The 17,835-nt window shown below is 35.9% G+C and overlaps 1 protein-coding gene and 1 pseudogene across 1 annotated transcript in view; one reads left to right on the top strand and one right to left on the bottom strand.

The window, feature by feature from the left end:
- The window catches only part of Cert1 (ceramide transporter 1), a 131,380-nt gene that overhangs the window by 107,351 nt on the left and 6,194 nt on the right, over positions 1 to 17,835 (bottom strand).
- LOC106027344 (abl interactor 2-like) lies at positions 5,505 to 6,737 on the top strand (annotated as a pseudogene).

Genomic DNA, 17,835 nt, shown 5'->3' with positions numbered 1-17,835 from the left:
ATCAACCTTTAGTGACAAACTTCTATGAAGACACTGACAGGCACTGGAAACAACAAGCCAATATAGTTATGGTAGAGTCAGTAAACACTACTGGAACATGATAGCACCTTACTAGAACTTACATAAGTACTTAATAAAAGTATATTTGAGGAATCTTACTAGCTTAGTTCCTAGAATTTTTTCCAAACTAGTCTTTTAAGTAGCAAAAACAACTTAGCAATTTCAAACTACATGTATCTTTTTTAAAGGATGTATTTTTATACAGAATTTGCAAACGTGACATTTTGATAATAACTACAGTATCCATTTTTTAAGTTCCATTAAAATGTTAGGAAATATATTTCATTCAATACTGCTAAAGATTAAGTTCTAATTTTCGTCAAAATTGTATGAAGTGTATTTTTAGGACTGTTTCTCAAGTTACCCTTTGTTGTTATTGGTGGTGGTGATTTTCTTCTTTTTTCTTTTGGTAGTACTGGGGAAAACTGTTTCTCTAAACCCTTGATGTTTAAAGGACCAATTGGATAGACACAAAATCCTTGTATCATTTCAGTTTTTAAAAATGCTTTTGTTGCCTTCTTTGTTGGTTTCATAAAAGTTCGTTGCTTGTCTAATTCTTTTGCTTTTATAATTTATTTTTTCTTTTCTCCCAAAGGCTTTGTAATTTTTATCTTTGAAATCTAAGTTTCACTAGTATATGTATCAGAGTTTATTAACTTGAATGTATTAGTAGCTTTCTATCACTGTTTCAGAATAATAATTGAATGAGACAGTCAATTGAATGAGGAAAGGTTTAGTGATTCTTCCTGTAAGGAATAAGTCTATCTTTACCAGGATAAAGTCCATCATTTTTGCGGTATACTTTTTTTTAACCTTTTTTAAATTACTGAATGTTTGCAGTACAAAATGATTACATTCACACTGGGAAGTCAATACATGCATCTAAGACATCTTAATTCTTTTTCCTTTCATTTCCCTTCCTTTCTTTCCCTACTCCCTCTCCATCTCTAGATCCCTTTCCCAGTTGGAAAAGATCTTCTGTTTTCTACTGTCCGTATTTTATTTTACTCTTTGAATTATTTATACTATGAGTTTCTCCCATACGAGAAACCATTCAGTATTTAACCCCATGTGTGATCATTTCACTTAATGTGATGGTCTCAGATGCCTCCATATTCCTACAAATGACTCAGATTTAACCTTTATGACATAGTACTTAATTGCATATAAACATCACATTTCCTTTATCCATTCACCTCTCAATGGACATACAGGCAGCTTCCAAGATTCAGTACTGTGAATTGTGCTGCCAGAAACATGGATATGTATGTATCATTGTAATATGACATCTATAAGTCTTTTATGAAGCTACGGAAAACAGCTGGGATGCATAGATTTCTAGTGTTAATTCCTTGAGGTTTCTCCATACCAATTTCTATGATGGTTGTACGGCTAGTTTACATTTTCACCAACAGTGTAGGATTCTTTTTCACCTCAGCTCTTCTAGCATGTTATTTGATTTCTTGATGACAGTCATTCTTACTAGAGTAAAATGGAATCACATGGTGTTATTTTGCTTTTCTCTAATGACCAGATGTTGAACATTTTTCATGTATTTACTGGCCATTTGTACTTCTTTTTTCAGATGTGTCTATGCATTTCAACTGCCCATTTTTAAACTGGGTCTTTTACTTTGGGAGATCTAAATTTTTGAGTTCTTTATATATTTTATAAATATAGCCAAATTTTTCTCATTCTATAGTTCATCTCTTCATTCTATTTGTTATTTCCTTTACTCTGCAGAAATTTTTAAATTTAATATATGTGATAGCTCAGACCCGGGAACAAAATCCAAGGAAGCAAGAGATTGAAATTTGGGGAGCAAAGGCTTTATTTCCAGGCCTGGCAGCACAGTCTCTCCAGGATCGACCCAAAGACTGCACGCCCCAGAAACTGAAGAAAGGGATTTTAAAAGCAGGAGAGGGAGAAAAAAACAACAACAAAAAAAAACCCCGCAGAGCTGTTAAGCTGTTGACTCAAGTCTGAAAACTGTAAAGCTGTCCACTTAGCTCTGATAACACTGGGAGCCTTTGGTGCCTTTTAAGTTACTCCCATTCTGCAGGTAAGCATTATCTCGGAATAGCACATCTGCAATAACATTCAGAGAAGAAAGTAAAAAGTTAATTATTTCGGGACAGCTTGTTAGCAATGACATGTAGAAGGGGGGGGGAGGCAGTTAATTATCTCGGACAGCTCGTTAGCACTAACATGTGAGAAGGGGTCAAAGTTGCAAGAAGCTGAAACTTAAGTTTTTACAAGGATTTGAAACTTGACCCTTTCGGTGCATACAGAACAAGAGGAGGCACATTGGTTAGGGTTAAGTCATAACATTCTTTGAAGTTAAGCATTTCTTAAGAGCAGTGCAATTAGCACATTTTATTACAGGCACATTTTATGACAGACCACCACCAGGTAGGGAAGGAGGTTACCAGAAACTGAAACCTAAGGCTTTTATGGCCTTTCAGGAAATTGAAACTTAACCTAGATAGATATGAAGGGAGAAGAGGGAAAGGGAGGCAGTACGGCACATTACAGAACAGAAATAAGGCGAGATTACTTTTTTGGGGGAGAAGAACAAGATCAGGTAAGGGTTGTGCTAACAAGCAAGTCTTCCTGCATACAAGCAAGTTACCCTTCAAACAAGTTTAAATTAGGAAAACATCCTGGTTTCCTCAGCAGACAATGGAGAAGTCTAACAGTAATTAACAACCCCTATTAGCTTATTTTAGCACCACATGTTATTTGTAGAGGGCAACAATGGTTAACATATCAATTAGGTAAGATTTTGCAATTCTTTACAGAGGAGAGCGTTGATTAATATATTAATTAGGTCACCCAGAGGGAGAAGGAAAACATATACAGTATGGCCATGTTACAGGTAATTTGCTATAATACAAATATAACGAAGCTATTTTTCTTAGAGTACAACAATATAGTCCCAACTTTTGATTCCTGATATAGCATTATTTCTTTTGCAATAAGGGTTCTGTTTAGAAAGTTCTCATTTATGCCTGAGTCTCAAGTTTTACCTCTAGAACTTTCACAGATAAGTATTTTTCTTTTAACATCCAAAGTCTTTGATCCATTACAATTTTATTGGGTCTATATTCAACCTCCTGCATGTGTATAACTAGTTTTCCCACCACCATTTGTTAAAGAGATTAACTATCCTTCCTTCACTATGTTTCTTGACTTTGTTGAAGACCAGGTGGCCTTAGCTGTTTCTGCATCCTCTGTTTCTGTTCGACTGTTACTGTTTCTTTGAGGGTGGGGGACAGTGGTTAGTATCATATTGTTATAGGCAGCCGAGCTAGTTAGAAAAATTTTAGGCAGTCAGACAGGGCAGGGCCCTCAAAGGAGCCAGAGCAGAAGTTCAGATACCATGCAGCCTTGGAAGAGACAATCACCTCCTGCTATGGGCCAAATCTCAAGATGAAAGGCAAAAAAAGCAAATATACCAGTCCTAAGGATCCACAGTCCAAATAGTTCTCTATCACCCTGAGGAAGTCAGGAGTCAGCACCCCACCCCTATACAGGAAGTCACTGCTGTTAAGCATGCCCACTTACTATGGACTTGCTCCCCCATTTGCTCCTAATGTAATCAATTTTACCTGAGCAATTAATCTTATTGGTTGACCACAGTTCTATCCTGCCTTATGCCTACCTTGCAAATTCCCATTTTCCCCAACCTTTGACCCATTTAACCTCATGATTTTACTCTATGAAAGTCCCTGGAAAAGACACCGTCTTTTGGCAACCCGCTCAGGACCCATTCTGTCTCTCTCTCAAACAGAAGCTTTCTTTCTCTCTATAAATATATCTCCTCTTAACCTCCATCGTTCCTAAAATTCATTCTTCGATTTTAGAGAACACGAACTTGTACCAGACATAGTAGGTCAGGAGTTTCATTCCCCAATATCAATATTGCATGTTATCAACATACTGTAAGATTGCATTTATAAAATACCATCTTATAGATATCTCATGATACAAACTTGAGGTCTCTGACCAAGTTTGTGCTCCTGAATTCAATTGACCTTGACAGTATCTAAAGCCCAGCTGCACATGCCTGATAAGCACTGAGTCAGAGAAACTGTCTATACCTTAAAGGCATTCTGGGCTAGTGAATGACACCATTAACTATGCTCACCCTGTAAGGACCCCTCCCCCTAGTTCCCAGAAATGTTTCCATATTGTGATAAATAATGCCTTTATTTCAACAAATCTGTTCAAAACTTACTTCCCTGTCAATATATGACTCAACACAAGTAGCTAGCTTTGTACCTCCCACTTCTTAATTCTAGGTAAACTAAACTCTCTGTAAACTCAGGGCTACTGCCCTTGAGGAATTCCCCCTGCTCCAGCCCCACCACCACTGCCTTGGTGCAAAGAATCTTCCTTTCAGTTTGGCTTGGCTTGGCTTGGCTTGGCTTGGGAATTTTGCCACAATAATGCCGCCTGCTTTCTGGTTCCATTTAAACTTAACCAGTTTTTCCTTTATTTCTGTGAGGAATGCTGCTGGTATTTTGATTGAGAATGCACTAAATCTGTACACCAGTTTGGGCAGTACACCTATTTTAGCAATATTGGTTCTGCCTATCCAAGAATAGAGTGTATGTTTCCATTTTCTGGTAATACCATCCCTCTTCTACACCAACATCCATTCATGATCTTCAACATATTAAAGTGCCTTATTTCAGTCTGATTAAAGTCATTTATGACAAATTTACTGCCATCATATTAAATGGTAGAAAATCTCAAAGCTTGCTCTCTAAAATCAGGCACTTGCCTAAAGTCCCAACACTCCAGTGGCTGAGGTAGAAAGGATTGCTGCAAGTTAGAAGCCACCTTAGGCTACATGCTGAGTTCAAGGCCAGGCTGAACTATACAACAAGGAACTTGTTTCCAAAACAAAACTACACTAAACTCAAATCAAATCAAATCAGGCACAAGCCAAGGATGTTTGCTATCACTACTCCTGTTCAATACAGTACTCAAAATATTACCCAAAGCAATCAGGCAAGAAAAAGAAATAAAAGAGATGCATATAGGAAAGGAAGAAGTAAAACTATTGTTACTGGCAAATGACATCATCCTTAAATTTATATAGAATACCCCAAAACCTCCACCAAATGACTCCCAGAATAACCAGATTCAGCAAGGTAGCAAAATACAAAATCAACACAAAAAAGTCAACAGCATCCCTATACACCAATAATGAAATGAGTGACAAAGAAATTAGTAAAATAATACCATTCATAATATCTCAAGAAAAATTAAATATACTACACTTAAGAATTAACCTGACAGGGCTGGGGATATAGCTCAGTGGCATAAGTGCCTGCCTGGCAAGTACAAATTCCTGAGTTCAATTCCTGGTACCAAACGAATAAATGAATTAACACTCTTTAATGCGAGGCGAAGCAATGCAAGAGGAATGGAAAATGGCAGAGTTGCAGATGTTACTAGAGGAGGAGAGCCCTTCCTGCAAAAGGGCACCGATAAGAGTTACCAGAACCTGACCTGGATGGCGGACTACTATGAAAACAACTACGTACAGAATACAGACAAAAGAAAAGCTTTAGAAGAGACCAAAGCATATATAACCCAATCTCCAGCAAGTGTTGCTTATCAAATAAATGCATTGGCCAACAACATATTCCCGTTGCTGGACATCTAAGCTTCTCAGCTTTGGAGAATGGAGCCTTCCATCAATCACATCTCACAGACTATGGATGTTCACAAAGAAAAAGTGGCTCAAACAGAAATTGGTATTTTGACAACAAATAACACATCAAGAATTCACAAAATAACAGCACCTGCAAGTATGGAGCACCCTGTAAGGCATATTTGGGAACTTACTGACCACACAGTTCTGGATGATGTGGGCCATGGTGTCAAGTTTGGAAATAATCAGCCTGCAAGAACTAGCATACCTATGAGAACAAATCCTACTTAGAAAATCACCAAGCCCTCCCATCTCAGGCCAGGGAACACTGGGGTGGAATACTTTTTATAAAACCCTGGAGCCTATTAAACTCCCAACAGTTCCTAATGATTACATGAGTAATCCTGCAAGGCTTGGAAGTCAGCACAGTCCAGGAAGGACAGCTTCTTTAAATCAGAGACCAAGGACACACAGGGGAAATAGTGCAAGAAGTGAAAGTCAAGAGAACAGTGGAAGCAGAAGTATAAGGCATTCCCATTGCTGTACCTACACCTTCCTGACTGTTGGACCAGTAGCTGACAGCCCTACTCTACCACCACCACCTCCACTAGATGATATTCCCCTATCTGATGACTCTCTACCTCTCCTGCCTCTTCCCTCAGTGGACTATGAAAATGAGAAAACTGCAGTAGTTCAGAATAATAACCCCACACATATGCAGATGGAGATCTTGTATGGGTCCCCAAGAATTATACTGAGAAAGTTGTTGCAACATATGATTATACAAAAGACAAGGATGATGAGCTGTCTTTTATGGAGGGTGGGATCGTTAACATGATGAAGAATGTGTAAAGGGGTCTACAATCAAGTGACAGGTCTCTTCCCTGTGAACTGTGCTGAATCAATCATGCACTATACTGATTTTTATATTTTGGCTTTTGAAGTAGATTCTTATCACCCAGTCATACTGTGGACTACAACAGTTAACAGAACTGTCTTAATATTTTAAAATATAACCATGTTTTTAGGCTATGCTGTCCACTGGTATATTTGAATGTCTACCTAGCATAAATCTTTGTAGCAGTTTGTATTTTGCTAAACCGTAATTTATACAATGGGTTGCCCATAATGATTATGCTTATATACTGACACACTGTTAACTTTATGCCAAGCCTAAATATTATGGGGATGTGGGGTATATTTAACAGATCATGATTGAGACTGTACATTACATGTTTTAGTGCAGCATGGTCACTAATGCTGTATCAGACTAATATTAAAATCAAAAACTGCTGGTCATACTTTTTGTTTAGATTCATTTTTAAGAACTATTTAAAGCATGCATAAAATTTATGTATTGAAATATACTTAAAAATTCCAAGATGCTTCTAATTTGTGTACTACTTCCCAGAGTACTTATATGTGGTGAATTGCTATGGTCTTCATATATGGCTCTATTTTCACAATATATTAACTTGGGAAAAAAATTAGCCTTACCTCAACATGACCCAATAGCAATGTGATGGATTTTTGCAGATTTAAAATCTGAGATGATCATTTATAAGTAAATCTACTGAATTCCTTTTTTAAAGCAACTTTTGAAGCAAAGGAAATGTTTCAAAGTGTGCACATCATTCTGTAGGTAAAATTCTTAAGGAATGCCATGGTGGTCCGCCATGGTGGTCCTTTAGTTTCACAGTGGACTGTTGCACACTGGTTCAATATAAGGAACACATAAGCATTTTTTTTTAATTTTTTTTTTTTTACATAAGCATTTTTTAATCCATTGCCTGGCACTAGCAACACAAGATTTTAAAAGAATTGTGAAAGGTGAATCATGTGTTAATCAGTGAAGCATGACATACTTACATAACCAACAGATCTTTATGGTCTTGTGACATAATTGAAATGCAACATATGCAGTTGGTGTGTCTCCTTTTAACTCAAGGGAAGTTAGACAGATGTTTTCCTCACTTTTTAGCCTATGTTTAATTTTTATTGCTTAGGGTTCTAAAGTACAGCACTCCAGTGTGGGTTTCTGTGTATTGAGGATTATTTGGATTTCAAATTTCAATTATGTACTGGGTGTTACAGATTTAAAATAGTCTAGTAAATAGTCTAGTACAAAACATTTATTTCTGAAAATTAAGGACCATTACTGCTGCCAAATCAATGTAACTATTTCATATGCATTTTGCCTTTAATTTTAAACAAAAATATCATTAGTGATCAGCTAGCTACCTTCTACTTTTTTCAAATTGAATGTTCTCTTAATGTGTATATAATCTGTTACCTAAATTTTATGTATAATCTTTTATAATAAACCATTCTTCTGTGTAGAAAAAAAAAAGGATTAACCTAACAAAGAATGTGAACAATCTTTAACAAAAACTACAGTACTAGGGGCTGGGGATTTAGCTCAGCGGCATAAGTGCCTGCCTTGCAAGCAGGCAGTCATGAGTTCGATCCCTGGTACCGATAAAAACGAAAAAGACAAAAAAAAAAAAAAAAAAAAAAAAAAAACTACAGTACTCTGAAAAAGAATTTCCTAATTTCTTAAAAGCAGAATGAAACTCCTGGAAGTCTGTCACAGCAGTACACAATCTCACTTTATAAGGCTGTGTTTTTTTATATAACTCTTTAAGAATGACTAACGAGCCATATTTTCTTATCTGTAAGAGTCCCAATTGACCATATATACCTTCATGGGTTCTTTGTTCATTTTAGCCAATTTGTACGCAGTCTTTTTTCTTTAAGTAACAAATCTCTAGAAGTGTGATAATATATTTTTAAAATAAGCTGTTTTTTTCTTTCAATGCAAAAATGATAAAGGTCAATCCTACATATCATATTCCCTACTGAATTCACAAGTTGTCAGAAGATCATTTTACACATAAAAAAAACTTTGTTACTTTAAAGGCAGAGGGCCACTGCAGACCTAACAAAAAAATGAAAAATTTAAAAAATGTTGCTTCTATATATTTGACCTAGAGTAAATTAAATAATAGCTCTGGTACTTGAATAAATTATACTGGGAAACAAATATTTTCAAAGGTTCTTTAGAATTCAGAGCAAAAAGTTAGGAAACACACATAAAAATACAAATATGATTTTTTTCTTTAATTTTGTGATAGAGACAAAAACCAGTTTGTAAATTTGGAAGAAAGTATTTGCCAAATACGTCATAAACCTAAAGTCCCAAGATATTGAAAAAATTCGTAATTCAGCACTGACAAGACTGTAATGTTAAGTGAACTACATCAAACACATGCTTAAATATCACATGGTTTGTCTTATATGAGAATCAAAATAAAAGACAACAGGAAATGGTGAGATGGATCTTTGGCAAATGGAAGGAAACCAAGCAGAGGTCAATGAAACTGAAGGTGGGTTTGTGAAGAGTTGTGTAAATGCACCAAGTCCCTATAAAGAATGTGCTCATCATGTACTACATGCATATATATACATACACATACACATATGAATGAAGGAGTGCAAGAGACACTGGGAAGAGAAGGAGGGAGAGGGACAAAAGAGAAAAAACTGAACAAACACATACCAGAGATGTAAAACAAGCAGATGAAAAGATGTTTAACCATATTACTCTTAGGTAAAATATGATCTAAAATCATAACTGCTGAAATGGTAAAATAAAACTAAACATCTTGATACCACCAAGTCCTGACAAAACTGCTGTGAAGTGGAATTCTCATATATTGGTAATGTTACAGGCAGCTATGTTAGTTAGAAATTTTATCGGCAGTCAGACAAGGCTGGGTCCTTGAAGGAGCCCTGCAGAAGACCAGGTATCTCGTAACCTTGGAGGAGACAGCCACCTCTGGCCAGACCTCAAGACAAAGGGCAGAAGGAATGCAACCACACCAGAAGTATAAACATCATGGATTGACATTCTAAATAAGTATGGAGCACCTTGAGGAAGTCAGGAGTCACCACCATCTCAGCCTCTACATGAGGAGCACTGTTGCTAAGCATGCCCCCTTGCTATGTGACTCGCTTCCCCATTTGTCCCTGATTTAATCAATTTTACCTGAACAATTAATCTTACTGGTTTGACCATACTTCTGTCATACCTCATGCCGCTGCCTTGCCAGTTTCCATTTTTCCCCATCTTGGACCCATCTCACCTTGTGGTTTTGCTCTATAGAAGTCCCCAGAAAAGACAGTCTTTGGCAACCCACTCAGGACCCCTTCTGTCTCTCTCCCAGACAGAAGCTTTCTATCTCTCAATAAATGTATTTTACTCTTAACCTCCGTTGTTCTAAAATACATTCTTTGATTTTAGAAAACACAAACTCATACCTGACATCAAGTAGGTTGGGAGTTTCATTTCCTTGTATCAGTAGGAATATGTTATTTCTACTCTTGACAATTTTCCATACACTTTCCACACAACCTACAAGTTTCACTCCTAGGTATCTGTCCAGAGAAAGTAAGTTTCTACAAACTTGTGCACGGATGCTTACTGTAGCTGTGATCATTAATTTTGGTATATTGACTTTAGGAAGGATCACCTAACAGATTAGTAAGTTCTGGGTGTTTCTGTGGATGACTGAGATTGGGGAAGATCTCCTGGATGTGGGTGACACCAACAGGCTAGTAGCTTGGACAGGATTAAAAGGTGAAGAAAGAAGTGCTTTACTTTTCTTGGAGGCGTCCAGTTCCCACAGCTTCTAGCACTGACTCCACCGCCTTTTAGCCCAGACTCCCTCTCCTTCCATCAGACTCACACTGGCGATTCTGCAGCAGCCTTCCAGCCTTTGGCCTTTGATTGCTACAGGAGCCTCTAAATTTTAGAGCACTGACAATTTTGGACTCTTCGGTTTGATCCAGAAGGCAGTCACTTCTAATTCTGATCCTATAAACCTAATAAATCCTTTGTATAATCACACATGTATTTTATATTGAATCTATTCCTTTAAAGAAGCCTAACTAACACAACAGCCTTATTTATGGTAACCCCAAACTAACAACTATATATGTACCAACAGTGAATAGATAAACAGTGATATGTAAAGTGAAATAGTATTCAGCAATAAAAAGGAACAAGTTAGGTGTAGGGAGCAGCTGAAGCTGGAAACCGATCGTACATGTAAAGGTAAGGAAAGCCTCTTCCCAGAATAAAGAGCAACCACGGCAAAACACTTAAACAAGCTGCTTCAGTCCAGAGAACAGTAGGCCCCAAGACTATCTAAACAATAGATTGCTAGGCAAAGAGGGTGTCATGTGACACCAACCTGCCAAATGTATGAATGAATGCACTATAGAGGTTTAGTAGTTCTTTTCCTACAATTGGGAGAAAGGATTCTACCTGACCTCAGCTTTCTGTATACTATCCCTTTTCTTTATTTCTCCATCCTCTTGCCATCCTCTCATCTTGGTTACTTTCCTCTTGTTGCTGGGACAAAATACTTGACACCCAAAAGTAAGGAAGGAAAGGTTTATGTAGCTCAATTTATGGAGGTTTTAGTCTATAATTAATTGGCTCCAAGGCAGTGTGGCATGGCACCCAAGCAACACTTCAAGGCAGCAGCCAGAAAAAACAGCCAGAGCAGACCTAGGGAGCACAAGCCTCTTCTCTTTTAAAAGCAGGCTACCCCAACCCCCAGGATGGGTGTAGCACTCACTATCCTTTAGCCCTCCTGTTGCACAGGCTGAGGATATTTACAAAGTAAGGATCCTGGCTTCCAGCTGAGTCTGTCAAATTTCTAAATTTCTTAGGTTGCCACAGTGTATCTGTCTCTTATCTTTATTTCTTCACCCTTTGCCATCCTGCATGGCCCTGGAAACTTGTAGAGCTGCACTGGATGCTCAGTTAAGGAAACAGGAAGGACCACTATTGACTCTCTAAAGTATTACACTAAAAGCTAGACCTAGACTGTATGATTCCATTTACATGACATTTTAGAACAGTGGCTGCCAAAGTGGTGGACAGGAACATATTAGCTTCCCATTAATGTACTTAAACATCTGGGGCAATAAAGAGAAAAAAAGCTTTCTTTCGGGACGGGGTGGGGGATGCATTTCTGGGGGTTCTAACCTAGGATCAACTGACCCCACTGTTCTGAACATTGTGTGAGAACATTGCATCATGGCAGAAGCACGCAGAAGTGCCAACTGCTTATCTCATGAGCCAGGAAACAAGCAGACAGAAAGCAGCTAGACTGTGTCCCACAAGCCCCTTGCCAGCAGACCCTCAAGACCTTTCACTCATCCCTGTCTCCTAAAGGTTCCATCATCTCCCAAAGTGTCACCCTGGATCAAGCCTTTTTGGTCACAAGAAACCATTACATATTGCAAGTACTTTGTAAAATAATATATAAAGTGATAAAAACTGATATACATTTGAAACTTGAAAGTCTCTAGAAAACTGGAAAACGTAAGCCTCTTGCTAACCAATTCAAGCAAAGAAATCTTGAACATTACATGTACCCTTGTAAAACAGAGATTTAATAGGTTAGAGATTTAATAGAAAGCATTAACAATAAACGTTACAATTATAAAGAGCTGCTTTATAAATATTTAACAGTCATCTTCCTGCACACCCTACATAAAATAAAATGTATCATATATGCTATTTTCCTCTTCTCAGGGCATATGATAATACCAGATGAGAGTCTGAAAACTCAAGTTCTATTTTAGTGGATTGCTTGTGTTAGGAGTTAACTGTGCCCCTCACGTTCATATATTCAGTCTTAACAGCAAGTATACCTCAGAATGTGGCCTTATTTGGAAAAGGTCATGGTAGTTATAATTTGTTGGATGAGGGCATGCTGGAATAGGATGAGGGACCCCTAACTGAACACTAGCATCCTTCAAAGAAGGTGGAAATTTGGACATTGACACAAACACTAGGAGTGTGTCAGGTGAACATGAGGACTGCAGACTGGCACGACACATACACCAGTCATAGAGTACCAAGACTGCCAGCAACCCCCAGAATAGGAGGAAGGAACACACCCTTACACTATCTGCATCATGACCTTGTTTGTATCTTGATTTTGTTTGTCCTCTACTATAACCCTTTCCAAATACTTTAAAATATCTCCTACTGCGACAGGTGTAGTGGTATATTCCTGTAATGCCAGCATGCTGGGAAATCGATGCAGGGGGATCATAAGTTCAACCCAAACCTGGGTAACTCAGTTTGCCAAGACTCTGTCTCAAAATAAGAAAGGACTGGAACAGCCTTGGGATCAATCCCATACCACCAAAATAAGTAAGTAAACAAACTTCTACTGCATTCATGCTGTCTGAATTAATCATCTGAGTTATAGTTAAGTTATCCAAAGATGAAAGATATTTCTAAAGGAACAGTTAAACAGATACTGGGTTCTCAAAATAAAAAATACTCAAAAAACTAAAAGTAAAGGTTCCATTTGACCTAGCTGTTCCCCTTTTAATTCTTCCTAAAAGAATTCAATGCATCATGCCACAGCTATATACACACACTCATGTTTATAGTAGCACAATATTTAATAGCTAAATCTTGGAAGTAGCCCAAATGCCCATCAACAGATGAACAGATAAAGATGTGTTTTAATACAACAGAGTACTACTCTGTCATAAAGAAGGATAAATAAAAACATTTCTGTCTTTATTTGTATCTTGAGATCACAGTCTTAACTGAAATAAATTGGACACATACTTTTAAATATTACACTGTTTCTCTGCAGTGACAAACCAAAAGAATAAATAAGGACCAAAATGTATATGTATAACAGACATCAGGAAATAGGAAGAAAATGGTCAAATGGAAAGAGGAACAAGGAGGAGGAGGGAAAAGAAAAAAACAGAAGAAAAAATAGAAACAAAGCTTTTGTAATAAGGAGGGGAAGAGAGATTAAAGGTGGGGGAGGGGATGGGATAAAAGAATCAAGATATATTACATACAGGTACAAATTTCCTACAATGAATGTGATCATTATGTGTATCTAAAATGTACCAATAATTTCAAAAATTTTTAAAAAGGGAAAAAAAAATAAAACAAGTCAACATAAAAGTTAGTAGTGTTAAGCGTCTAATTTCCTTAAAATTTCACTGCAAGGAGCCAGGCACCAGTAGTCCCAGCTACTGGGAAGGCAGAAATGAAAAGATCACTTAAGCACAGGAGTCCAAGGCCAGACTGCGCAATGCAATTAGATAGATGAAAATAAAATAAAATAAATCAAAAATAAATGAAATAAATAAAACTATTGGCAAATGCTTCTTAAAAGAGAATCACATTGTTTCTTATCCAACATTTTTACTTTTATACTTCCTCCTCTCTTTTCTTTAGATTTTACAAATGCAGTTCAAGATGGCAAAATCATACACCAGATAAAAGGTTTGCTTCTTGGATTTCTCACTTTGAGTTTCTTCTATAATGATGATATCTATTTTGCCAGTCATTACTACAGCAAAACTTCTTGCTTTACAATTCCACATACAAAAATTTCTAAAAACATGACTACTTTATGTGGTACTTTTAAAATTTAAATTTATGGTTTTCTTTAACACTCCCTTCCCATTTTTACATCTCCACTGGCCTCTATTTTTGCCAGGATCTTTCAACTTCTCTCCTCCCAGTACAATTTACCTCAGTTATCTGACTTTATTTTTTTTAGCCAGTAGTAAACATTTTCATTATCTTTTAGGTTTCCTTCTAAAAATACTGAAACATTAAAACTGATTAATAAATTTCCCCCTAAGAATCTAGGATAAGAGTAATAGGGATTCTCATTGGTAATTTAAAACATTTTACAAAATAATTAGGCATACAAAGTCAGATGTCTAAGGTGTGACCTGGACTACAAAACCTAGGCAAACCAAATCTAAAAATAACAGTATTTCCATTATGTCCATTTCTTCTAATTTTGACACATGCAAACAAATATTTCTTTCACTTTCAAAAATAGATCATTAGCAGCTTAACAAAATGGTTGATAAAATATTAGTGATGTAATTTTAAAGATGATATAGAAGAAGCCATATCCAAACTAACAGAAGTAAAAAGCTACATGTGGTATCAATCCTTAAAATAACTTCAACTAAAATAAAAATTCAAATGTAAATTCTAGATGAAAAGCATTACATTTAAATGTAAAGATATAATCTTTGAGAAGACTCCTATATAAACCTAACCAATTATAGAAGCCACAAAAGGTAAAAAAAAGTATATAAAAATTTTAAATTTCTAAAAGTCTCTTTAAGCAACACTATTAACATGCAAAGATAAAGATTAACAAATGCAACAAATGACCAATGGCTGATTATCACCTTTTAAAAGTCGGTAAGGAAAGAAGAGCAAAAGGATAAACATTCAAAGAAAAACACAATGGGTTATAACTATATGAAGTTCCTCAACCTTATGAACAAAAAAATTAAATAAGATACATTTTAATTTAACAGTCTATCAAATATTTTAGTATCTTCTCAAATTCAACTTCCTTAATATTTGAGGTCACAGAGAAACACAGGTACATATACATTACTGGTAAGAGTGAAAACGGTAGTCTTTTGAATTTGACAATAACTAAAAATGAATTTTAAAGTACATGTTTGTTTCAATCACATTGTAGTAAGATAAAATGAGACATGACCTAACTGTCTAATAGGGAAGGAATCAAATAAGTTATTACTAGAATATCCACACAACTCAACAGAATATACTAAAAGAAAACATAGGTAGAACAATGTTAGTATGGTACTGTTTATGTAAATAAAAACAAAGGCTATAAATAAATAAATGCTTATATAGTTACACAAATCTTCAGCAATGATGACCAGAAATTTACTGTGTGTGTGAGAGAATAAAAACAGAGAAGCATGTTCTTTGTAACTCTTGAAATGATACCAATTCACCAAGCTATCCCCCAGTCCTATCCTGTGCATTTTTATTTAAAAATAAAGAGCAGTTTAAACACTGTATCACCATCAGCTTCTGAGTGAAACAATTATATCTCACACACTGTGAATACCTAATGTACCCCAAGTTTCACAGCCCGGGCTGGAAAGTAACCAAGAAAGACCAATGTTTGTGGGTGTGGTGGTGCACCCCTGTAATCTCAGAACTCAGGAGGCTGAGGCAGGAGATCACTGCAAGTTTGAGGCCAACCTGGACTATATAGTGTGTTCAAAGACAGCCTAAACTACAAAGCAGGACCCTGTCTCCAAAAAAAAGTACACTGGTACCTCAGTTCAGAAACTTAATTCTTTCCATGATTCAGGTCACAAACCAAAAACTAAACTGAATTTCCTCAATAAGGTCAACAATGAACGTTAACCACTTAATTTTTTATTTGGTTCTCAATTTGGTTTGCCACTAGAATGGTAGAAAGAATTACATTCCTGAACAAAGGTAGCACTGTAACTACTGAACTGTAGTAATTCAGAAATTCAACATTGTTTCTACAAATGTTCTATTAACAGCTTCTATTTTAACAAGTGAAAGAGTATTGTTTTTCTTCTGACCAGTTATTCCCAGTTCCTTCACATCTGAAAATAAATTCTTCAAGTACTTTAATAATTAGGTGAAATAATTTCACCTAATTTATCATACACCTAAACCACATGATCTTTAACAATTATGCGTCAACTAAAATAGGAGCTAATTAAGCTAACAATAAAATAGATTCAAAAAAGTGGCTCGAACACTGGACCCAACAACAAGTATTTACTAATGGTCCAATAAAACTGAATTCTTTAAGCCCAGATTTTTTTCATATGAGTATTTTCAATTGCATAAGGGTGTCATGGGAAGAAATTGAACATTAACGTTCTCTGTCTTCACAGATGGAGTGATAAAGATTAACTACACATAAAATAGCAAAACTGCACATAAATTAGGAAAAAATAGATTAACTGCACATAAAATAGCAAAAAATACCTACATGATAAACATTAGTATTACTTTTTTATTTAACTGAAGTACATATTCTACTTGTAAATTTCATTCTGAAAAGTTCACTGCATTTATATTTTTTAATTTTGTTGAAATACGTTATATCAAGCTTGTGAACACACAAAGCAGGGAACAGACTGAAAGTCAAAAAATTTCAGGAATATAAATGCTTGTGTTTCTCCTATCACTTGCTTCACTGAATCTAAAAACTACCACTCAGATTCTGCCTCATTCATTTTTTTATCTTGTCTACCAATGGTCACACTAGTCACCTCTACGTCTTTGTTTCCATAGTACTCAAATAGCTTTAGCTTCTATGTACTTCTTTTAACTATATAGCAAACTGAAAGTTCTGTATTTAAATATAGCTATCACACACACACACACACACACAAATTCACATTGTGCACCCCCACCCTGCAATGAAAATGTTTATTAAAACTTCTTCAAATAAGACATGAACTATTACTATAGCCCATAATTCAAGACAGGATAACTATATTTAAATCCACAGAAACCAGCACAGTACTCTAAGAATACTACCACTTAGGAGATGATAAAGATAGTATTTACTTCTCTTCCATTTTGACATCAATCAATGTATCATTTTTAAAGAGTCAAATATTATAATTAATACATACCTGACATGCAAAAGAAGGGGGGGGGGAGAACCATTGAAAGGCACTTCAAGATTGTAAACTGTATTTCTATTCACTATTTTGTCCTAACATGAATAATAATCTTATTTATCTCAAAAGACAAAAGCTCCCCAAAATCTTACACTGGATACATTTCAAAACTCACTATAACCTACCACATGCCAAAGTAAATGTTGAGCTTAAGTGCAAAATATTTACTTAAAATTGTCCCTAGAATGGAGAATAGTAGCTTAATGTTTCCAAACAACTCTTGCTTTTCCAGGTTGATATTCAACTAAGTTTCTATTTTCAAACTCTGAATATGTGAAATGTTAAAAAATGATGCAAATGCATAACATAAATGAGATTCAAACAGTAAAAACCCAGAGTATATTTTTTACTTCTGTAAGGAAAATAAAATAAATTACATTAGAAAATGTTTTTCTTTGAATGGGTGAATAAAATCTTTATTTTTATTTTAGCATAGCCAATATTAGATTTTTAACTACAATAGTTCCCTTAACTAATCTCCATTTAACTGTTCTGCCTCAGTCAATACAGTTTTGGTT

Source organism: Cavia porcellus, unplaced genomic scaffold, assembly GCF_034190915.1.
Source record: "Cavia porcellus strain 051 isolate PalLab524CR breed Dunkin Hartley unplaced genomic scaffold, mCavPor4.1 scaffold_11, whole genome shotgun sequence".
NCBI classification, from domain to species: domain Eukaryota; kingdom Metazoa; phylum Chordata; class Mammalia; order Rodentia; family Caviidae; genus Cavia; species Cavia porcellus.
This window is presented reverse-complemented; position numbering and strand designations above follow the sequence as displayed.